This window comes from Eumetopias jubatus, unplaced genomic scaffold, assembly GCF_037043125.1.
Source record: "Eumetopias jubatus isolate StellerSeaLion01/CBP00866 unplaced genomic scaffold, mEumJub1_p1.0 scaffold_1, whole genome shotgun sequence".
Classification (NCBI taxonomy): domain Eukaryota; kingdom Metazoa; phylum Chordata; class Mammalia; order Carnivora; family Otariidae; genus Eumetopias; species Eumetopias jubatus.
In genome coordinates this window covers 164592122-164615495 of record NW_028274807.1, presented here as the reverse complement: position 1 = coordinate 164615495, position 23374 = coordinate 164592122, and the positions used below count along the sequence as shown (strand labels likewise).

At 46.9% G+C, this 23374-nt stretch overlaps 1 protein-coding gene and 1 long non-coding RNA gene across 3 annotated transcripts in view; one reads left to right on the top strand and one right to left on the bottom strand.

The window, feature by feature from the left end:
- Positions 1-726: 726 nt before the first annotated feature.
- LOC148165097 (uncharacterized) lies at positions 727-18082 on the bottom strand. Its single transcript, XR_015767865.1, has 3 exons — positions 18027-18082; positions 14549-14703; positions 727-1049 (listed from the first exon to the last, which is right to left on the bottom strand). It is a non-coding gene; the product is annotated as an uncharacterized LOC148165097 (long non-coding RNA).
- A 68-nt stretch (positions 18083-18150) lies between these two features.
- The window catches only part of TSEN2 (tRNA splicing endonuclease subunit 2), a 47269-nt gene continuing 42045 nt past the window's right edge, over positions 18151-23374 (top strand). Inside the window, exon 1 of one of the 2 annotated variants that reach the window (XM_028101796.2) lies at positions 18151-18229. The gene's annotated coding sequence lies outside the window, so the exon portion shown is untranslated. Of the gene's footprint in view, positions 18230-19340; positions 19421-23374 lie in introns of those variants that run through there. The other variant, XM_028101797.2, reaches the window with a different exon arrangement.

Genomic DNA, 23374 nt, shown 5'->3' with positions numbered 1-23374 from the left:
CAGGGTTGGGATTTGAACCTAGGACCAGGGAGCTCCAAAGACCCTGCTTGACTGCTGTACTATGGGCCTCCCCAGTGGTCGGTTCAGCTTAGACACATCATGTAAATTCCCTGGGTTTCCCCATCTGCGAACCAAGAAGCTAAAAGCTAAGTGAGAGGGTCGTCTCCTGCCCTAATTCAGAAGCGTCCCAGACGGCCATGGGTGGGTGCAGCCAGCGAGGTCTGGGCCCACACTGAGTGCCAGCAAGAGATGACTGATTGAAGTGGCTTTCAGCAGAGAAGTGAGCCCATCACAGGCTGGAGGCGAGACCTAAGCATGTGAGTCACCCCCACCTCTCCCTGCCACCAGAGGGGACGGGGACAACCCATGTCTGGTCTCCTTGGCCCCCTACCCCCACCCTCAGGGGTGTCTTAGAACCAAGGCACAGACTCCACCGAGATTAGGAGTACGTGCTCAGACACACACAGACTTTGCAAACAATGCAGGGAAATAAAGTTCTCACAGGAAACATCATACTGACTCACGACAGACCCATCCATAAAACAGACTCCTGGTACCTGGGGCCGGCTCAGAGAGCAGCGGCCTGGGAGATAGCGGGCCCACTCTCTCCTGGACCCCAGAGGAAGTGGGTGCCGCCGGGGGGCGGGGGGGAGGGGGAGGGGAGGGGAGGGCAACTTCCCCTGCCTGCTCTGACGCTGGCCTGGGATCTGAATTATTTGTCAGAAAGAGAAAAATGGTTATTTTTTAAAAGAAGCACAAGTCCCAGAGCATTATAGCCTCTTCACCTTGTCACAAGAGCTCTGTTGCAGAAAAACCTCTCTTAATGCCGTGGTATTTTGCAAGTCATTTGCCATGCCAGTGCAGAAAACATTACAGTCTCCAGAGGCCTGTGTCTCCATCGGTCCTTGCTTAGCAAAGCAGGCTTGACTATTGCCAGCGTGGAAAGACATTTTGATCCAAGTCTGTATTCAGATTGGAGAAGGTAGCTTGGTGCATCTTTGAGACATCAGGCGGACAGCTGTTACTTGTGTGGAGCCTCAGTGCTTCATCTGAAAAATGGGAATAGTCATGAGAACAAATGTAAGAAAATTTATGTTTACTACATGGCGCAGTGTTCGTTTTCCTAACCCGCTGTGAGAAGCAGCCTGGAAAAGTGACTTGGGAACCTGAAGACCCTCGTCCAAGTCTTGACCCTAGCCTTTCTTAATCCTGGGAGCCTTGGCAAGCCTGGGCCTCGAACATACCTCGATTTCCAACTCTGGAAAAGCAAAGGCTCTGACCGGTCCTGACCTGACCAACTCCCAGCGTGCGACATAGCCGTGAGGAGAGCTGGGTTGTCAGCCAGGTTTCGGACACTGGAGCATGAGGGCTTGAGTACCAAGGAGATGGAGCCTGGAGCGTTTGGGTTGTTCCAGGCCCAGCTGAGCGCTGGCTATTTTCCCATCCTAGAATAAGAATGACACGTGGTGTCCAGGATCTGCCCTGAGGGTGAGGAGGGTAGACAGCCCCCTCTCGTTGTGGAGAATGAGTTGGGTGACCACTGGGAAGGATTCGTACCCTCCTTTAGGCCCTGGCCAAGCCTAGCCTCCCCTGGGAGTGCTGCCCGGGACTTCCAATCCCAGGTACACAGCATGGTGTTGGCACATCACACGTCCTCGGGTCACACGGGGGCACTGAGGCCCTGGTGAAATCACCCGTAGCCCTGCTCTTGCCATCCATTCCCCCTCATGGCGACCAGGGTGCTCTCTCAAGAACATACTCTGACCAAAACCCTGTGATGGCTGAGGCCCAAGCTCCTTATTTTGGCCCTCAGGGTTCTCTGGGATCTGGCCTCCACGGAGCTCAGAAGCTTCCCTCCTACCATTTCTCCTAGCCACACTATGCTCTAGACTCACTTAAGGACCCACAGTTTCCTGAATCTGTGTGGTTTCACATCTCAGTGCCTTATGCATGCTCTTCTCACTGGTAGGTTGTTCCTTCTGTTATCTTCTAACAAACTTCTATTCATCCTTCAAAGCCCAACTTCAATGTCCTTTTCTGTCAGATAGCCCTAAACCGTCTTCCAAACAGTTTTTCTGTGCCCTGTCCATCTCTCTGTCATAATAGCTATCACGCCGTCCTATCATTTACTTCTTTATAGATCTGTCTCCTGCTTGGGATCACAAGCTCAGTAGGTTAGGAATTGATTTCTGAGTACTTTGTCCCAAACTCTTAAAATTTCCTCACCACATTTGGGAAATGTCTCTCCCCAGCATGGCGATTGCTGTTTAAGGAATCTCGGAGGGCACTCAGATTTACAACCAAATGTCCTTCAAGCGAGCCAGCTGTGCCTGTAAGCTTTAGTAGCTTGTTTTTCTATCAAATAGATGCTGAACAGGTGTGCAGTGCTGGTGTCCTAATGGCAGCTGGTGCATGGCTGCATTTTTAAAAGGTTTTAATGTGTAACTGTTTAATTCTTCCCAGGGAGATATTTTCTAGGCGATAGAGATATTTTGTAAATAATACACTTCCTTTGTGTTGGAGGTAAAGCAGGGAATGAAAAGTCAACCCCCCAGAAGTATAAGTGCTCTAACAGCCCCTAAGTCAGCTCAGAGGATGAGAAATAGGATGCATTTAAGCCCTCAGGAATGAATGCCCAGGGATGTAGATCTGTCAGGCAGTTGTCTGGAGCACTTCCTAGAAATCTTGACCTGTCGCTGTCACTAGGGAAGGCTAATTAAAGGAAATCAAAGACCAGTAGCCAGGAGATTCCAATGTGCTAGAAAAACAAAGGCAGCCAACCTGCAAACTGCTAAGTCAGCTCTCTGCTCTGCCCCTGTCCGGCTGCCCTCCCACCCACCCAAACACTTTTTCTTTTCTGCACCTGATTTTCTACTACCAACACCTATTTTGTCTTTGTTCACCTCAAGGGAGAACATGCCGGGCCAGAGGGCTAACCATGGCGGTTCAGAACGAGGATGGGGGATGCAAATTAAAACTACGAGACACCTCTATTCCTCCGTGAGAATGACTAAAACTAAACAGACTGACCTTAGCAAATGTTGGTGAGGATGTGGAGCAACTAGAACTCTCCTACACTTCTTTTTTTTTTTTTTTTAAGATTTATTTATTTATTTGACAGAGAGAGAAACAGCGAGGGAGGGGACACAAGCAGGGGGAGTGGGAGAGGGAGAAGCAGGCTTCCCGCCGAGCAGGGAGCCCCTCGGCGGGAGCCCCATGTGAAACTCAATCCCAGAAACCTGGGATCATGACCTGAGCCGAAGGCAGATGCTTAACGACTGAGCCACCCAGGGGCCCCTAGAACTCTCCTACACTTCTAATGGGAATGCAAAAGGATGTGGTACAGCACTTAATATAAGGTTAAATATGCACTTTACCATATGAGCCAACCATCCACTCCTAGGTACTTTCTTTTTTTTAAGATTTTATGTATTTATTGAGAGAGAAAGAAAAAGAGAGAGAGAGCCTATGTGAGCGGGAGGAGGGGCAGAGGGAGAGGGAGAGAGAGAATCTCAAGCAGACTCTGCGCTGAGCATGGAGCCCAACTCGGGGCTTGCCTAATGCAGGACTTGATCTCAGGACCCTGAGGTCATGACCCGAGCCAAAATCAAGAGTTGGTCACTTAAGTGATGGAGCCACCTAGGCTCCCCATAGGTACTTTCAAAAGTGAAATTAAAAGGTATATCTACTCAAACACCTGTACATGAATGTTCAGAGGAGCATTATTCATGTAAGCCAAAAAGTGGAAGCCACTGAATAGTCCATCAACAGGTAAATGGATCAACAAAATGTGGTCTGTCCATATGATAGAATATTATTTGGCCATTAAAAAAAAAGAGAGATGAAGTATTGATAGATGTTATAACATGGATCAACCTTGAAAACATAATGCCAAGTGAAAGAAGGGAGTGACAGAAGACCACATATTGTATGATTTCATTTACATGAAACGTCCAGAATAGGCAAATCTGTAGAGACAGAAAGTAGTTAAGTGGCAGCCAGGGGCCAGACGGAGGAAGAAAAGAGGAACGACTACTCATGGGTAGGGCTTTTGTTTTGGGGGTGCTGAAGATGTTCTAAAATTGACTGTGGTGATGGTCGTACAACTCTGCAAATATAGTAGGGGAAAAAAACAATCGCACACTTTAAAAGGGCAAATTGCATGGTATGAGAATTATATCTCCATAAAGCTGTTCCATGCGCTCATACATACACATGGCGATGAGGATCGTGACTCAAGCCCAAAACAAGCACTCACGCAGTGGGCGGAGTCCCATAATTAGACCTGCAGATGGGATACAGCCGTGGGATCTTGTTTGGCCAGCAGCATTGAAAACCTCATTGGATCTCTTTGCCTGTAGGCTGGGCACGTGCTCGCCAGTCCTCTGTTAGGTGCACAGGATTTACCAATTACACAATCTGTGTTGCTTGATGTGTCCATCCCTGCATCAGGTCGGGAGACCCTTGGGTACCCAGGGCAGCAGGGACATGGCCCTGACCTAGACTGAGCTCCTCTAGAAGCCACTGTACCTCACTCTTTCACTAGATTTACATCGTGAGATGCCACAATGCTGGCACATAGGGGTGCTGCATTTATGAACTCAGAGACAGACTGGGACAGGACCCCACTGTCAGTGTGAGATGGGTCTGATGTGCCGTTGCTCCTTCTTTGCACAATAGCAATAGTAGAAAGCATTTATGAAGTGCTTACCATGTGCTGGCACAAGTATAAATCTTTGGTATGTAACATCCTTAATCCTGACCCTAAAGGGAGCATCCAGTACTAGCCCCCTGTGGAGCCACTGGTGATTGTACATCTTGCTCAAGGCCATCCAGCAGTAAGTGGCGGAGTGGGGAGTGGAACCCCAGTGGGTCAGGCCCCAGGCCCACAGGTGGCCTCCTTGAGGTTACAGTGGCAGAGCCGGAAGGGGCCTGAAGTGTTACCTGCTCCTACTGCACCTGCATCCGGAGAAGGCAGAGGGTGGGGAGGACCCAGGGCTTTCCCAAGGGTCAGGCAGCCAGAGCCAGGCTATTCAGCCCCGTGACACTGGGGCCTGCCACACTGGCTGCAGATCAGGGGCACAAAGGTGCAGGGTATTCACCCTGTGACAGGCAGGAAGAAGGGCAGAGAAACACCACAGGCATTTCTGTCCTGAAGAGTTAGATGGGGGAAATTACCAGGCAGATAGGGGGCTTCACATTGATGGAGAGGATGTGAGGGAGGGAGGGAAGGAGGGAGGAAGGAAGGAAGAAAGGAAGAAAGAAAAGTCTTCTCAGCTCAGTAAATATTGAGAAGATAAATGGTTTTATTTCTTGGTTGGTTGGTTGGTTGGTTGGTTTTCAGGGTCATCAGTAATGGGCAAAAGCATAGGTTCAGTTGCCTGGTCGAAGTAATCCCTGAACTTTCTTACTGAAGAAAACCCTGGCAGCCAGGCATTTAGCTCCTGGAGATCCTGCCCTGCCCAATTCTTCTTTGACCTCCCACTGCATCTTCCTCTCATGCCCATTTAACAGAGATTGAAGATCAAAATCTTGATTTTGAAAGGTTTATCCAGTTAAGCGGTATTGGGCTTGGCTCACTCTTCGTGATGGATACAGTTCATTTTCCTATGTACAACTCACTTTATTGTCAGGTAAGAAGCCCCAAATAAGTTCATGTCATTGCCAAGTAGTAAGAGTAAGAGTAGTGGGCATCACTGAGTGCCCACCACCTGCCAGGTACTGAGCAAGGCTCGGTGCACATTATCATCAAACCTCTCCATGGCCTTGCAAGGTAAGCTCTGCTTCCCCCATCTTAAAAGTGAGCAACCTGCGGCTTGGGGAGGGCCATGTCCCAAGAGGGGCGCGTGAGTGCCAGCTCTTGAATTCTCCAATCTCTGAGAGTGGATGCTTTTTCTTTTTATCTCTTCTGGCCTTTGCTGATGCCCGGCGGTAGGGCTTTCTACAACTGGGCCAACCTTCCCTGTCTGACTTGTTAACAAACATGCCAAGTGGACTTATCAACCACTTACGCAGGTGGGTTACATGGGAAGTTCTCATTCATTTCATCTGTATCGGGGCCTAAACACAAAACAAACAGGAAACCGTATTCATTAAAAAAAAAATGAATTCAATTGTATCAATCAAAAGAAGTCTGTAGATTTGTTTAAAAATGTATTTACAAATTCCTTCCTCCTCTGTACTTCATTAGTGCAAATGACATACTCTGTTCTGGTATCAGGGCTGGGACAGTTGCCTCCCAGCTGCTGTCTCTGCTTGCTGGCCATCCCACCGCTCAGTGATGCCTCTCTGGGCAGGGTGGAGGCCGTGTGCGGGCATGGTGGGCAGGGACGAGGGAGACCCGAGCCACTGGGGTTCATCAGGCATGCTCGTTCAGTAGCCATTTATGCAGGGCCTACTCCGGGAAGTGCTGTGAGGAAACCTTCGATAAAAAGTCAGGAGTGTGTAGAGAAGGGACAGGGCCTTTCTGTCTCAGGGAACCAGCAAGGCCGGAAGGTACGTAGGAACCGGAGGGGAGGACATTGTGAGGAAGGACACCCCAGGCTGAGGGCCCAACTTCTTTCTCACCATCACTGCGGCTACCCTGGATGGCCACATGCCAGGCTCTTTGCCAGACATTATCCACATTCGGTCACTGGATCCTCAGAGCAACCCGCTGAGGCAGCTACTACTCCCACCCCCTCCTTTCAGATGAGCAAACTGAAGCTCCAAGGGGTTAAGCCACTGCCCAAGGTCACAGGTAAGTTCCAGAAGCAGGCTCTGAATCCAGGTCTATTTGAAGCCAGAGCCCCTGCTCTTAGGTTGGTTTACCATTTTCAAAGAACTTTCAAATTCGCTATCCCATCTGATCTTCCTGTACCCGGAGTTTCTCTATGTCTCACCAACCTGTTGGCACAAATGAGTCACCCTACCCGTAACAGTGTGAATTTTACTTGCTCGGTCCTTCCCCCTCCCCTTGCTTGCCTGGGTTCTCTGGCCACCTGCAAAGCCTCACCGACCTCTGGCGAGAGTCCCCAGGGGGTGTCTATGGTCACCTTTTCCTCCACAGCTCCCCCATTCAAGTTCACTGCCCACTAAGGTTGTGGAAGGTCCCAAGCCCTCTGCCCAGATGTGCCCCCTTTGAGAATCCTTCCCCAGTAAGCCGAGCCTCAGGACCCTGCACCCAGCGTGTGACCTCAGCTACCCCTGGCCTCCCCCACCCCAGCCCCACCCCCATGAGCCTTGGTTTTCTTATCTGGGAAAACAGAGAGGTTAGTTCAGTTCCACACATGTTCCCTGAGCAGTGGCTCAATGTGATGGTGAACCATGGAACCGAAGGAAGAGGGTGAAATCAGGCCAGGCCCTCGATAAGACACACACATAAGCAATTATACCCCCCAGCCCCATGTGTGGGGTGTTGGGGGGGTAAGGGCCACAAGGGAATCAGACTGTTGTGGGAAGGGCTGTTGCTGGCTGGGGAGAGGCCCATATGGCGGCCATTCACCAAGGCCTTAACATACACCAGATCCCGGGCTCAGAGTTTTGCCCGCATTAACCCATCTCATCCTCCCTCATAGCCAGTTGGGGCAAAGACCAGAAATTACCCCAGAATTAGAGAGGAAACTGAGGCACAAGATGAAGTCGTTCACCCAAGGTAACACAGCTAGTAAGTGGTGGCAGAATGAGGTCTACCAGCCCCGGGATCTTAATTTCCATCTTCATAGAAGTGGGGCCAGCAAACTTGGCTTTGTAGTCCTGCAGTCCTGACGCTGCTGGGCTCCATCCTTCCCATGGTATGATTCTTGGGCTAGAATGGCACATTGTTTCCCCATCTGCACGGGCAGCTGGAAGGAGAATTCCTGGAGCTCAAGTAAAGCCATGGCGATCGTCTCCCAAATCAAGAGACAAAACTCAAGTGGACAGTCAGTTGAAAGTTTTCCTCCTGTACAGTTTTCAGAAAACTTGGGAGCCCTGTGTCCTTATTCCTGCTAGCTCTGAGCCTATGCTGATATTTGGCTGATCACTAATGATCATGACCATGAATTTCAGTGAGCACTGGCAAGCACTTCACACACACTGTTTCATTTCATCCTCATGGAAACATGCGGAAGATATATGCTCTCGGTTTTACAGAGAAGAGAACCAAGGCTCCAAAAGGAAGTGTCTTTCTAGACATGACCCAGGCCGTCAGTGGCCGGCCCTTGAAGCAGGCCCTAAAACCTGCCCTCCTAACCAGGACGTGTGGGTGGGTTTCCCAATTTCCCTTTTCTCAGTGGTTCTCAACCAGGGCTGCTCATTCGAAATACCTGGGATACTTTTTAGAAGACTGTGGCTAGGCCCATCCCAGACCAATCAAATCCGGCTCTGGGAATGGACACAGGTTGAAAACCTTCACTCTAGGACATGCCTGGTGTTCTCCCAAGAGCCTCAGCCTCAGCCTGAACTTCAGAGAGAATTGGATGGTGCAGGGGGGAGAAGTGAAGGTTAGCTGATTCTTCTTCCTCTCAACTTCCCTTCCATCTCCTCCTTTCCCAGCCCACCCAGGGACTGGCCTCCAGCCTCTCTCTTGATTTGAGACCCTTTGGCATTTGGGATAAGATTTCTATGTGGCCCCTACCGCACACAGTGCTTCATAAGCCTGGCACATAATAGGTGCTCAGTAAACATGTGGTGAACAGATCATGAAGAGACCCCTCCGGCTGGTCCTTCCAGGCAGATGAGATTGCATGGATCTGTTCTGTGGGAGTTTAAAGAACAGACGCAATGGGAAGAAGACTTGCCCGCCCCAGCAGGTAGCACACGAGGGTGCCCCTTGCACCACCTCTTTCCCAGCAATATGTATTCACTTAAAAAAAGAAATCCTTTCTAATTTAATGGGTAGAAAACAATCTCGGTTTTGGTTTGAATTTACATTTCTTTGAATACTGGTGAGGATGAACATTTTTTTCAAGTGCTTCTTAGTCATTTGTATTGCTTCTTCTGTGAATTGTCTGTTCCCAATTTACTAATTTACAACGAGAAATGTAACTGCCAAGGGGACCGGATACACGTGTCCTCTAGCCAACACACCAGCTCCCTGTAGGCACACTCCTCGGAATGCCAAATTCTAATCAGAAGATGCTTGGGGAGCACAGAATGAGAAAAGGGAGGGGCTGGTTATGAGATTCCAGGATTTAAGGCATCAGGGCAAGCTAGACCTACCGCTGGGATCCACAGAATCCTTGACCATGGCATCCTCCCTCTTTCTCTTCCTTCTGACTCCCTGGCTGCCCAGCTCTTCTGCAGATGGACCTTTCTTTCTTTAGTGACACTTAATACATTCATTTAGGGCTTCTTCTGGCTCAGGATCCCTCCTTGGTTGTACGCTTGAACTGTCAAGGCAATCTTCATCCCTAATCCCTTTGCCACCTTGGACCACCTTCCCATTTCCTGGGGATTTACAAAGTGTAGCTGATGGCTTCCAGGGTGCCTGCCCCCCTTGTTGTTTTGGAATTGCCCCCCTTCCATAAGTGAAAGCAGCTTCAGCAGTCTGCACCTTCCACATGAGGAACATTTATGTACTTGTGCCTTTTTCAATCCCTTCCTTAGACTCTCCTGGGGGTCTCGGACTTCCCCAGGGTTAAGATCCACGGCTATTGAGGACTCAGACGTGGAAGGGAAGGGGTGAATAGCATCACCCAAAGAATAAGAACTCGAAGAACTAGAGAGAGGGGCTCCAGCTGGGTGTGGTCTGGGGGGGGGCCGGAGCAGGAAGGACAGATGAGATGTTGTTTAAGGGTGGAAGGAGACAGAGAATTTTAGGTGGGCAAGGCCTGGGTTTCTCTGACCTCAAAGGTGCAGCAGTCTCCTTCCTGGTGGCCCTCAGCCCTCTTTACCCTCCTCTACCCCAGGCCTCTAGAGTGACCCTCCTAAAACAAATCTGACAGAGCCACTCCACTCCTTCACTCCTTCCTGTGTGTCCATCACATGTGTGATAAACTCCAAATTCCCAAGGATGGCATTCAAAGTCTTTCACAGCCTGAACCCAACTTTACCTTCCAGGCTTGCTGCTTTTCCCCAGCAGACTGCTAGATGGTTCCTGAATATGCCACGTGTGTTCACACCTCCAGGCCTTTGCTTGGGCAGGGTCTTCTGCCTGGAATGCCCTCCCCGACTTGGCCAACTCCTCCTTAGTTTTTAAGACCCAGCACAAATGTCCACTACTCCCTAGAGTCTTTCCTGAGCCCCCGTCCTTCTTGAAACCCTTAACTGTGGCATTTACCACATTTATGAGATTGTAACTTCTCCAAACATCCTCCCTTGCTAGACCATGAGGACCCTGCCATCTAATACCGTGTCTGGTTTATCTGGGTGTCCTAACCTCCAGCATGGTGCCCCATGGGTAGGGCTGAATGAACGAGAAGATCTCTGTTTTAGACTCACTCGTTCTCTGTTGTAGACCATGTGGAGAGAATCAGGAGGTCCCAGCTCTGGTTCCTACCCTGTGGGGCCTTGGGCAAATTCTTTCTTCTCTCTAGTCCTCACTTCCCTTCTCTGCAGAAGGAAAACACTGGAACTTGACTATCTATCTACAAGTTGTTTATTAAGACTACCTCTGTACAGGCACTATTCTAGAAATAAACATAATTATATAATGTATTATATGTAATATAATGTATATAATGTATATAAATATTTCTGGTAGAATGAAAATATAAAAACAAAGTCCTTAAAGTCACGTGCAGTCTGGTTCTGGAACCCAGGAAGGCAGGACTAAGGCCTCTCAGGGGGCGTTTTAACTTTGGGGGAGCATTGTATTTCATTACAAGAAACATTATGCTGCCTTGGCCCCAAAGAAGCAATGTGGTTAAGTGAAATAAACAGGGATGTGAGAGTCTGGCAGAGTGCATCTCAAATCTCAGCTCTGCAACCCTCCAGCTGTGTGAACTTTCACAAGTCACGTCACGTCTCTGAGCTTTGAAAGTTGGAGATTATCCAGCTATCCCAGAGCGTTGCTGTGAGGACTCAGTTGGCTGTAGGACTCCACGAATACTAGAAGTCCTTTCCTTTTACTCCCAAGGAATGTAAACTACAAGGAAAGGGATCTTGGACAAGAGACTCAATCCTTCTTAGCCTCAGTTTCCTCATCTGCCAAATAAGGGCTGCCAGGAGGGCTGATTTGAGGTGAAGTGAGACTGTGGGTGCAGACAACTTACTGGGGGATATTCAGTGAGTGTTAGCTTCCCTCCCAGCCCGGTAGTGGGGCATAAACTCCAGCTCCATCTTCTTGAGCAGAAAGCTTGAAACAAGGGATTCAGAGCTCTGGAGACGGCTGAGAAGGAAGTACAGTCAAGAAAAAGGTTCACAGGAACGATTTGCCTTCTCCCATCAGAAAGTGCTCTTAAACAAACAGCAAGTTTCCTCCATTAATAAGGCCTGTGGAATGCAGATGAGACTTTTTTCCTCCTCCTTTTTTGCTGATTAAGTTCCCCCAAAACCCCCTTAAGAATTTTAATAAGAAATGCAAAAATCAACAAAAGTCCTGCAAACCCTTTCCTGTTATTAAATAAAGGGAAAGTAAATATTGCAAATTGGACATATTTCATAAGAGGATGTTTTGTTTGGGCAAAAAAAAAAATGAGAAAGAAAAGAAAAAGCGATTTGCTTTCTGGCAGCAAGGACATGTCTTTGCTGAATTTTGGTTTCAAATTTGATGACTAGGGCATTATTCCTTGTTCGCCTAGAATTCAGGCCTTTTGACATCTGAGGCTGACATACCCAGGGGCAGGAAAGCCAGGTTTGGGTAATGATGGGCCTCTTCTCCCCTGTCTCCTGTGAGTAGAGTAGAGAGTTTTTCAGCCACCAGCCACCAAGGAAATTATTATCCTGAGCTCAGAGGTGGGCACTGTAAGGGGTCACACACAAGACAACAGCAACTTGGAACAAAGAATTTTATGAAAAAGAAGAAAACCACCAAATGTTCTCTGTACCTCCTTTTTAGGATAAGAGACCTTTTATGAGACCATAAAACATATTGTATCAATACAGCACATAGCCCTGCAGTCAGGTAGACCGGCATTTAAATCCTACCTTTGTCACTTCTTATCTGGGTTACCTTGGATAAATTACTTAACCTCTCTGACTCACTTTCCTCATCTTCAAAAGGGGAGAATAGAGGGACCCCTGGGTGGCTTAGTCAGTTAAGTGGCTGCCCTCGGCTCGGGTCATGATCCCAGGGTCCTGGGATGGAGTCCCACGTCGGGCTCCCTGTTCCGCGGGGAATCTGCTTCTCCCTCTGCCTGCTGCTCCCCCAGCTTGTGCACGCTCTCTCTCTCTCTCTCTCCGACAAATAAACAAATAAAATCTTTAAAAACAAAACAAAAAAGGGGAGAATAGAAGCGTTCATTCAGAGGCATGTTAAGAGGAATAAATGAGTGGGGAAATGAGCCAATGCAAGGAAAGTCCTAGGCTCGCTATATACCATTATTTTGTGTAATATGCAAATGTAAAGGAAGAGGAACAAGAAGAATTCCATTTGTTTGTAGTTACTGATAGTTTGCAGAGAACATTAGCACTCATAACTCTACATGCCTGTCACCTCAGCCCCAGCAGATGGGCAAAGTGAGCATTCCCCTTCATTTGTGGTTGGAGCACCTGGTGCTGCCAAGTGGGTATGGCGCCCTCAAGGACACACTTTAAGAAATGGTCTGTAAACTTGAGGTCACAGAAAATAACCAAAGGAAAGGGAAGAAGGGAGAGAAACCAGAGGGTATGGCCATTTCCAGCCGAGGCCCCTGCACCCCTCGGTGGTTCCCACCATTCACGTAGCACTAGCTTCCCCCTGCCAGGGACGGCAGTCACAGCGTGGTGGGGACACATGGAGGATGGTGGGATGGGCTCTTATGCTGAAAATGCTTGTGCATTGGACTCCACATTCTCATCACAGAGCCTAGGCCTGTTCCTCCTAGGGTCAGAATCTGTCTGCCACTTCCTCTGATCCCCTTCTCCCAGGTTCCTCTCAGACCCAGAGGACTGGCACCTGCCGTCATCAAGTTGTTGATGCTAGACAGGAAAATTATTTTGGCTTTGTGGTTTTCTATCTTTGTGTGTATTTGTTTATCTGAAGCATCTTTCTGTGGAAAAATTAAAATCGATGAAGAAATACAACAAATAATTGAAAAATTACCTATATATTCCCACCCCATATTTGCTTCTAGTTTTGGTTTGTTTTTTTTTTTTTTAAGAAACAAAACATAAAGCTAATGTCCCTTTATCTACTACCCAAGTCCCACAGATAACTAATGAATTTGGTGCACATCCTCCCTGTTACTTTAAAGAATTTATTTATTTATTTATTTGAGAGAGAGAGAACACAATGGGGGGTGGCGAGGGGCAGAGGGAGAGCAAGAGGGACGAGCCGACTTCCCGCTGAGTACAGAGGCCAACGCATGGGACTCAATCCCCAGACCCCAAGATCATGACCTGAGCCAAAGTCAGACACTTAACCCACTAAGCCACCCAGGTGCCCCCTCCCTGTTACTTTAAAATAGTTCAGTGTACCTATATGTACATTCAGTATTTGATATTGTTTGGGATTTTTTTTAATTTAAGTAAATGGTATCATAGGATTCATATTGTTCTGCATCTTGCTTTTTATCACCAAACATATTTTTGAAATCTATCCATGTTGATATGTATGTAAGAGCTAGTTCATTCCTTTGAACTGCTGCATAGTATTCCACCATCTGAACCTTTTATACCACATTTTATATGTCCTTTTCTCCAGGAATGGTCATTTAGGTTATTCCCCCTGCCTTTTTTTTTTTAATTGCAAACCATCGTGCCTTGATAAAACAACAACAACAAAAACTCTGCATGTGTCTCTTTGAACATCTGTGCCCCAGATTCTCTAAGGAATTTCCCCAGAAGTTGAATGTGCTTGACTGCTAAGAACAGAACAGAAGTGGCCACACCTGGGATCCACATCCCCCTATGGTGCTTCTTCCCTGCATGACCTTGGACAAGTCATTTCACCTCTCTGAATCTGTTTTCTGTGTGATAATCCCTAACTCGGTGGGTTGTTGTGAGAGAATTAAGTGAGACTATCTCGAAAAAGCCGCTGGAACAGTGCAAATTGTAGGGGCCACGTAGCTCTCATCGTTCTTGTTACAGATTTTTCTAGCAACCGAAGAAAAATAAAAAGGCAATGCCTAACCCTTTGCACAAGGAACCCTGGGCCCAGCAAAACAATGCCTCAGGGGCTGGCCCAACCCACCTTACCATATGCTGTCAACTCTATCCCTGGGCCGGGCCTGGGGTCCGCTTGCTCGGGAATTGAGCAAGTGTACCTCTCAGCATCTCGGTTTCCTTGCCTGTAAAGTAGCGTACCACCTCAAAGGGCTGGTGTGCGGCTTAAAGGCTAAATAATAAAGGGAGGGCACAGTTAGACTGTGCCCTCTCCTGTTCATCCACGACCCTCCTTCAAAGCTGTGAGATGACCCGAGCTCTCATCTGGACAGGCAGAACTGGCAGGACTTCAGAGCTAGACTGTCCCTGGTTTGACTTTTGTTTCACAGCTCTCGCATTTTACCTTGCGGATGCTTGTGAGTCAACACGCGGAGGTTTTGCGGGGTCCACGTATTTGTCTTTCTCTCGGGAAATCGGTGTCCAGGAAAGGCTGGGCCGTTGAAATTTGCTAAAATACCTCCATCTAGTGGGCTCGCTGAAATCCTGCAGAGTTCGGCGCTGTGTGGGAAAAACAATGGGGCGACAGCTGGGGCCGCCCTGCCCTGTTCAGAAACGCCGGTGGCTCCCCATTGTCTGCGGGGTAAAGTCCAAATGCCAAGCCTGGAATTCGAGCGCCGGCACAATTGGGCCCCGCCCTGCCTATCGGACCTTATCATTGCGGCGACCTCCTGCCCTGCCAGGCCCAGCTCCTCCCCGCCAGAACCTCAAACCCACACCTGCCTGGTACACGGGCCTGCCCTGTGCCCCAGCCCACTGTCTCCCGCCTCCTCACCACTCTCCCGAAGCTAAACCTCCTTCCAGGCTCAGCTCAAAGGCCACCTCTTCCCGGAAGACCCTTCAACCCATCCTGACCTGACACCAACGCTTGCTGTTAGTTATTTTTGTATTTCCATATTTAAAGCTGCGTTTTGTCAATGCACTGCCCTCCCGTGTCCAACATGATTGATTTAAATGATCCCCCGCCCTGCAGTCCCGTGGATCTGGATCCTTATCTGGCCTTCACTACTTCCCAGCTCTGAGAAGTTGGAAAAGAGAGGGAACCTCAAAGGTTGAAATAGAGGTGAGAGCACTTACCTCACAGGGCTGTGGTGAGAATTAAATAAATGTGGATGCAAAATGGCCAGCACATATAAACACCCAATAAATCATCGGTAGATTGGTCCAATTACATATAGGACACGTAATTGAACTTGAATTTCAGATAAGTGATTTTATATCCCAAATATCCCAAATATTACATGGGGGTTCGGTGTAACATTTCACAGATAAATGATGTTAAGGATTATTGTTCATTTTGTTAGATGTGCTAATGATATTGGGGATACACACACACACACACACACACAAATTGGCAGATTCTGCATTTGCAAAAGCAGCTACTGGCTAACATTTATTTGTCATGCCAAAATCAATATTCACAGCACTTATTCATTCACAGACATGCACATGCATAGAGTAGAGAAAAATTCGAGTCTCCCAGTATGCAAGTTCCCAGCTAAAGTCAACAGTCAACACACTCTTCCGATCCCAGCTCTCATACTATATAAACAAGTTTGCTTTTGGCGATTTCCTTAGTACCACATTTTCCTCATATTTGTGCTTTCTGTTGATTTCACTGCTTAAAATGGACACCAAGCAGAGTGAAGTGCTGTCTAGTGTTCCTAAGCCAAGAAGGCTGTGATGTGACTTACAGAGAAAATACCTGTGTTAGATAAGCTTCGTCCAGGCATGAGTTACAGTGCTGTTGGCCGTGAGTTCAATTGTTAATGAATCAACAGTAGATATTAAATACAGTGTCTTTAAACACAAAGTAAGGTTATGTACTGATCAGTTGATAAAAATATTGTGGCCAGAGTCTGGCAGGAACCTAACCCTGTATTTCCCCATGAGCAATGGTTCAGTATTCACTGATTTGGTGTTCATGATGACTCTATAGAACTACTGTGAATAATGAGAATCAACTACATATTATTTCATATACATGTATATATAAACATCAACGGTGCATATGCATATGAAAATACCTAATATGCAATAAAATTTAAATATCTATTAGAGATACATACTGCAATATTATGAGTGACATTAAACGTCTAGAATTGTTTCAAAATATTCCAGAAGAGGGATAAAGGTATATATATGGAGAGTATAAAAGAAACAAGATAGCAAAGGTTGAAGATTGTGGAAGTGATGATTTATTAGAATATTCTCTCTACTTTTGTGTTTGAAAATGACCATTACAAAAGGTTTAAGAAAACAGATTGAGGAGAAAATCTTGGGGGAAGAATCTCTTACCCAGTAGCTTTCGCGCTGGACACTCTGTGGGGACAGGGCTCCCAATGATGCCACCTGAGATCTCATTATGGATGAATCCCAAGCCCTTGAATACAGAGTACCAGGCTGAGAGGTTCAGGAGACCCGGCTGTAGTCTTGGCCCCACCTCAGACTTGCTCTGCTACCTCTGGCAACTCATAGTGCCTCTGAACCATTTTTCTTACCTGTTGAATAAGGAAATTGAATGGGACAACCTCTGGGTTGCCCTGCATTATTAAAACCCTCTCATTCTAAAACCAGTATTTCCTAAATTGGTATGTTCTGGTATAATATTACAGCCTCCAGCCGGCTCTCTCTCTTCCCTGCCCCCATTCGTCCTGATGCCACTATTCTGTGAACCTTGCTGAAGTTCTTTTTTTTTTTTTTTGCAACACTCTAACCAAGAAGCTATTCTAATTTTGATTTATCTAAATCTAAGTCGAAACTCAAAGCCGAGCAGTTAAGGCCTGTGCAGGCAGACCATCCACTGAAGCCCTCTGGTTAAGAAAGACCAGGAAACAGGGACAACACAGGGTGCACCAGACAATTGCAGAAACAGAGGAAAGTCACCCAAGCCAGTCGAGGGAGGCAAGAGGAAGTCTCCTGGAGGAAGATATAAGAGCTGAGGCCCCGGGGGGCGGGGGCAGGAATTACAGCTGCAAACAGAAGGGAGAAGGATGTTCCTGGCCAAGGCAAGTGTGTGTGAACCCCAGAGACAAGAGAAGTTTGGGAAAGGCTCGGATTTCGAAGCCCATCACACCAGCCCCAAGTCCCTCGGGCATTATTTGCCACCCCTCCCCGTCACCACCTTCCCCACCTGCCCAGCATGTGTGGGATGTGTGCTGGGGACCCTGGGGTTCATATCTGGAAAAGTATATTTCGGACTCCCTACTAGACCTCTTTTAAAATAACGAGGTCAGGATTAACTTTTACACTTCCCCCACACCTTTTTGTTTTGCTCATCCGGCATAATTCTAACGACCCACTTTTCAGTAGAGGAAACTGAGTCTCAAAAAGATTTAAGACACTCAAGACCACCCAGCCGGTGAGGGGGACGGCGGGGATTCAAATGCAGCTCTGACTCCTGGCTATTTTGCCCTTCATACTGCACAGAGCAGCCAGGGCACACAGGAGCTTTTTAGTCAGGTGTCTGCGAGAGGGCGCTTCCTTACAGGTTCCAGGCATGCTGCAGCTTATACATCTACACTTGAGAAAGCTGAGGTCAGCGTCAGGGCTAAGCTTACACACCCATTTTTTTCAGGAGGAGGTCATACAATAAAATCTGGTCGCCTCAACTCTCCCACCCCCACCCCCGCCCCGGGACAGACTCCAAGTCTTCATGCCTGGGTTAGAGTCTCGTTTCCACTACCTCCTAGCTATGTGACATCCGACAAGTAACTTAGGATCTCATATGTAAAATGAATCTTGTGAGTATTAAACGAAAGTGGCATCTGAGCAGGAGGCTGTCCGTACAATTACGGGGAAGGCAGGAAGGAGAATTCACTTACACCCGCTTAAGGGCCCGCAGCAGACACAGAAAACGCGACTTCAGGCTCTGCGCAGGCGCTCTCCGCAAAGACCGGGCAGGCGCCCCCGAGAACTCTGCGGCTGCGCATTCGCCCGCCTTTGCGGCCGCACTGCTTGACGGCGGCAGTGACCGCCCTTCGGCCGGCGTTGCCGGGGTAACGACGAGCGCGTGGGGCTGAGGAAGGTAAGGCGCCGGGGCGGGCAGCGCGAGGCATTCCGTGGCGCTGAGCGCGGTGGCCGCGTCTCGCGGTGCGAGAGGAGACGTCGCCTTCTCCGAAAGCTCTCAGGAGCGGGAGCAGAAAGGGCGTAGAGACTTTCCCACGGTTGCTCAGCCACCCCAGAGTAGGCCGGGCGGGGGGAGCCAGGCTTCCTGGTTCCACCGGAATTTGCTCCTCTCGCCTTCTCCGAGCACCTGTAGCCCTTTGCACTTTTCTTCGTTCTTTCCAAAGAACAGGATGCCACGTTCAGTGCTGGGGGCTGGGGACGTCGAGGTGTACCGGATACCGTCTCTGCCCGAGGGGAGGCTCAGCCGCTAGTGCGGTTGTTTCGGGGCGGGGGGGCACGCAAGGAAATCCACAGAGGGATGAATTAAGACAGGGAGTTAGGAATTTGGTGGGCCCTTAACACTTTCTGGCTTGTGTGCAGTCATTTATTGCAGTTGCAGCTCCCGTCTGGCTAGCATTTTGCACATGACAGGCCCAGTACGAGGCTCCTTCGCCTTCGCACAGTTACCCACTGAATCCTAACAACAGCCTTCAAAGGGCTATCGTTTGTTTATGTGGCTTGTCTCAGGTTCTAACTTGAAAGCTCCCCTGGGGCTGGATTGTTTGCCTTGTCCCTTTCATCCTTGCCTCCCTAAGCCCAGGAGGTACACCGCTGGAGCTTCAAACATTTTTTAATTGGGAGAAGGCGAGCTTTACTGGGTGGGAGGTTTTAACCAGATTTTGGCAAGGTGTTTCCAGGGGGTTGGAAAATTAAATGGAGTTACCTTCCTCAATTTTGTTTTGCTTTGTTTTGTTTGGAATAAACATTTACTGAATACCTAAACAGTGTTAGCTTGTCTGCTCAAGGGAAGAATAAGGAACAAGCCCTGCTTTTGATAGTAAAGTAAACGTACTTAATGCTCCTTGTGTCTGGAGTCAAGTATGCCCTGGTTTGGGAAAGGAAAAGCAACAATCCCTTAACAGGTGCATAGCACTCAGCCCCTCTGCGTCCCTTTCCTGCTTTGAACAATGGGAATAGTAATAGTACTTACTTAGGGCACTGTTGGGATTAAGTGAGTTTGAATAGTCTATCCTGTCACCAGTGGTTGGCAACTTTGGATACATGTTGAAATCACCTGGGTCCCACCCCAGAATTTCTGATGTAATTGCAGGTAAGTTCTGAGAATTAGGAGTTTTAAGATTTCCCCTGGTGATTGTAAGGGCAACCAAGCTTGAGAGCCACTATTGTATACCACCCCAAGTTAATTAATCTCTTTTCAGTTCTTATTCCCTGCTTAAGCCTCTGCACTGACTCCAAGTCTAAACCAGCCTTCGTATTCCAAACCCCTTGACAATTGGCCCAGTCATTCCTATACATACGTGTGTGCTTCAGACATCGGTCCTCTTTAAGGCCAGTCTTCTTACAGTTCTATGTCTTCATGCAATGGGGCTTTGAGCAAATGATTGGCCCTCTCTAGGCCTCAATTTCCTTGTCTTTGAAAGAGGATAGTAGTATGTGTGTGTAGCATATGGTACAGTCCATGCCTGGAGTGTCGTACCTACCAATGATGATTACCTCTTCGAATTTTATTCACATTCCACATCTTACGTTATGCTGTTCTCCTATCATGGCATTAAAGAAACATATCTTAAATGCCTATTACAGATGTGGAGAATAGTGAATTCAGTCGTGTCTCCCCTGCTTTGCCTTTCAAGTTCAGCACAAGACAACTCCTTCAAAAAACCATGAAACTAGAGATCATTTGGTTTGTCCTATTGAATTTTTTAAATAACAGCTTTATTGAGAGACCATTCACATACTGTAAAACTCACCCTTGTAAAACGTACAATTCGGTGATTTTAGTATATTCACAGTTGGGCAGCCATCACCACCACTGCATTCCAGTTTTAAAACATTTTCATCACCCTCAAAATTAATCTGTACCTATTAGCAGTTGCTCTCCATTTCTCCCTTCCTTCAGCACCTGGCGATCACTAATCCACTTTGTGTCTCTATGCATTTGCTGTTGTGGACATTTCATATTAATGGTCTCTTAAAATATGTGGTCTTTTGTGACTGCTTTCACTTAGGGTAATGCTTTCAAGCTTCATACACACACTGTAGCATGTATCAGCACTTCGTTCCTTTATTGCTGGTAATCCATTATTTATGGATACATCACATTTTGTTAATCCATTCATCTGTTGATGGACATTTGGGTTGTTACCACTTTTTTTTTTTTTTGGCTATTATGAATCACTGTAAACATGCAGGTATAGATTTTTGCATGAACATGTTTTTAGTTTTTTTATATCTGTACCAAGAAATGGAATTGCTGGATCATATGGGTATTCTGTGTTTAACAATTGAGTGACTTCCAAACTTTTCCAGTCCTGTTCAATTTGAAGATGAAGAAACAGGGCTCAGAGAGCTTATGTGGGTTGTGCATGGTCACATGATAATAACGGTGGGTTTGCATATGTAGGAGGCCCATGAGCCAGATTCTTGAAGCCTTTTCTGCCACATGGGCAGAGGTAACACCAGATCACAGACTTTGAGGTTTTGTGGAAAACAGGGAATGTTTTGTGGCAGGAACCTTTCTGTCACACACACTTGGGTTGGAATACAGAGTGCCTTCAAGTGTCCTAGCTCATTCTTGCTTTTTTTTTTTAAAGAGTATAGCAGTAATCTGAGGGAAAAATTCCAAACCAGGCAATTAAAATATAACTTGTTCGAGAGAATTTAATTGGAAGTTCTTGAAGTTAGCCATTTAACATTTTCTCTTTTTTAAAAAATTCCAAATGTAGCCTATACAAGTTAAATACTAACCAGAAGTTAAGTTATAAAAGTGAAAAACCTCATGAAAGTCCAACTTTTTCCTGGAAATGCCTAGAAAGTTTCTCACTAGATTCCAACATCCTGCCTCAAAAAAGCCAACACAGTATTGTTTAAATTTCAGAATAAATTGCTGTTTCTTCTTTTTTATTGCTGTTTCTTCTGTTGAATACCAAATGTGATCATTGGCTTGGATTAAGGGATAAATCAGCAAGTGAAAATTTAGTTAAAATGCTCTTGAAAGAAAATCTAATTGTCCATTAACATGCGACATACATAGTTTTGTTGTGAATGCTTTACAGCAATGTGTGTGGGGGGGGGTATAGAATCATGCTCAGTATGTAATTCCATTGAGGGATCTTATTTAAAAATTATTCTAGTGTTTTGCTGCTTAGCATACTTTTTTTTTTAAGATTTTATTTATTTATTTGAGAGGGAGAGAATGAGAGATAGAGAGCACGAGAGGGAAGAGGGTCAGAGGGAGAAGCAGACTCCCTGCCGAGCAGGGAGTCCGATGCGGGACTCGATCCTGGGACTCCAGGATCATGACCTGAGCTGAAGGCAGTCGCTTAACCAACTGAGCCACCCAGGCGCCCGCTGCTTAGCATACTTGGTTAATTCTATGAAGGTTCCAACTTGCTGATTCTTATTTTTCATAGTTATCTTTGTAATTGATTTACCAATTTCTATAACTCTCCCTTGGTCTGTGTTTTCCTTTGTCCTCATCTAATTCCTCAATTTCTTTGAGAGGGCAGATAAAGGTATCATCACACATTGGACAAGGCGTTCAATTTCTTTTTAATGGTCACGAACCCATAAAACCACTTACCTTCCACAGTTTCGGCCACTGTCACTGTCTGTTTCAGGCTTGGTTTCATCCATTGCCCAATGGATGCTCATATTAAGTGCAGGAGGCATTATAATAAGCAGTCTTACTTTTTTCTCTGGATCCATGTAGATGAAACATGTGATAGGGCTCCACTGTATTTTCAAGCACCAGATCTGCTCTCCGCTTAAATCAAGCTGGGTCCAGGACAAAGGGAGCAGCAGGTTCAAGTCCTCCCTCTCATTCCAGGGTGTCTGTTGGGAGAGTGGAGTGCCTGGCCCAGACTCTTGCATTGTTTACATTTACCCCCCCCCCCCGTGCATGTGGTTGAGTTAGTCCTAAGTTAGATATGTGTGCTGTGGCTCTGTTTCTTTATCACACAGTGCACTCAACTTCATTTCCTTCCTTTAGCCATTATGAAATTGCAGCCTGTTGTGTTACCTTCAATTTGCTTTCGTGTGTGTTATGTGCTTGTTTTGTCTCCTCAGATTGAGTATAAGGCCTGGAAGGGAGAGGTAGTGACTTTGGCTTCCTTTACTTCCTCAGAATGCTGAGTGAACACTGGCGCAGGACTGAGACAAGGACAGTCTTGTCTAAGTAATTCCATAATTATCTGGAACGCTTTAGCTCCTAACCTTGAGAAATAGTGGGCCTTCAGACAAAGGGGGACAGATGCTGCCTGTGCTTGCAGCAGAACCCAGCGAGAAGAGCGTAACAGGCTTTGGAATTCAGCAGACCTGGGATCATCCGAATGGGCCTTTCACAGACTCTCTCTGACCTGAACCTGTTTTCCTCATCTGTAAACCAGAGTTTGTAGTGCCCACCCCATAATAATAAAGCAAATACACAGATGATGCTCATTATGTACCTGGTACTCTTCTAGGTCCTTTAGGGGGTCTTAACTCTAAGATAGAGTCTGTTTTTAATCCTTACTTTGCAAATGAGGAAACCAAAGCACTGAGAGATGAAGCAACTTTTGCCCCAAATCACACAGCTAGGACATAGTAAAGCCAATTCAGTCCTGGCACTCTGGCTTTAGAGTTCCTGCTCTTTGCCACTTATATTTCGTGGTACATAACAGATCCTGAAATGATAACTGTTTCTGTCATTGTTGTTACTTATTACTTTACCTTAAAAATTAGAAGATGATTGACCTAATGTTTAGAATGTATTTTAAGGTCCTTTTTTGGGAAAAAAAAAAATACTAGATTTAATTCTTTGAGAAACAGTGTCTCTTTTGGCTTTATCTTTATATCACCAGCACCTCTGATTATCACCAGGCCCTGGTACGTACTCAGTAAATGTCTGTTGTCTGAGTGAAAGAATGGGAATAATCCTAATAAACAGGAATCCTATTGTGCTTGCTATTAGACTTTTGCATCGCATTATGACTTTGGACATGCCACTAGGCCTCAGTCTTGTCCACTATAATCAGAAATATTGCCACTGACTTCTTGGGCATGG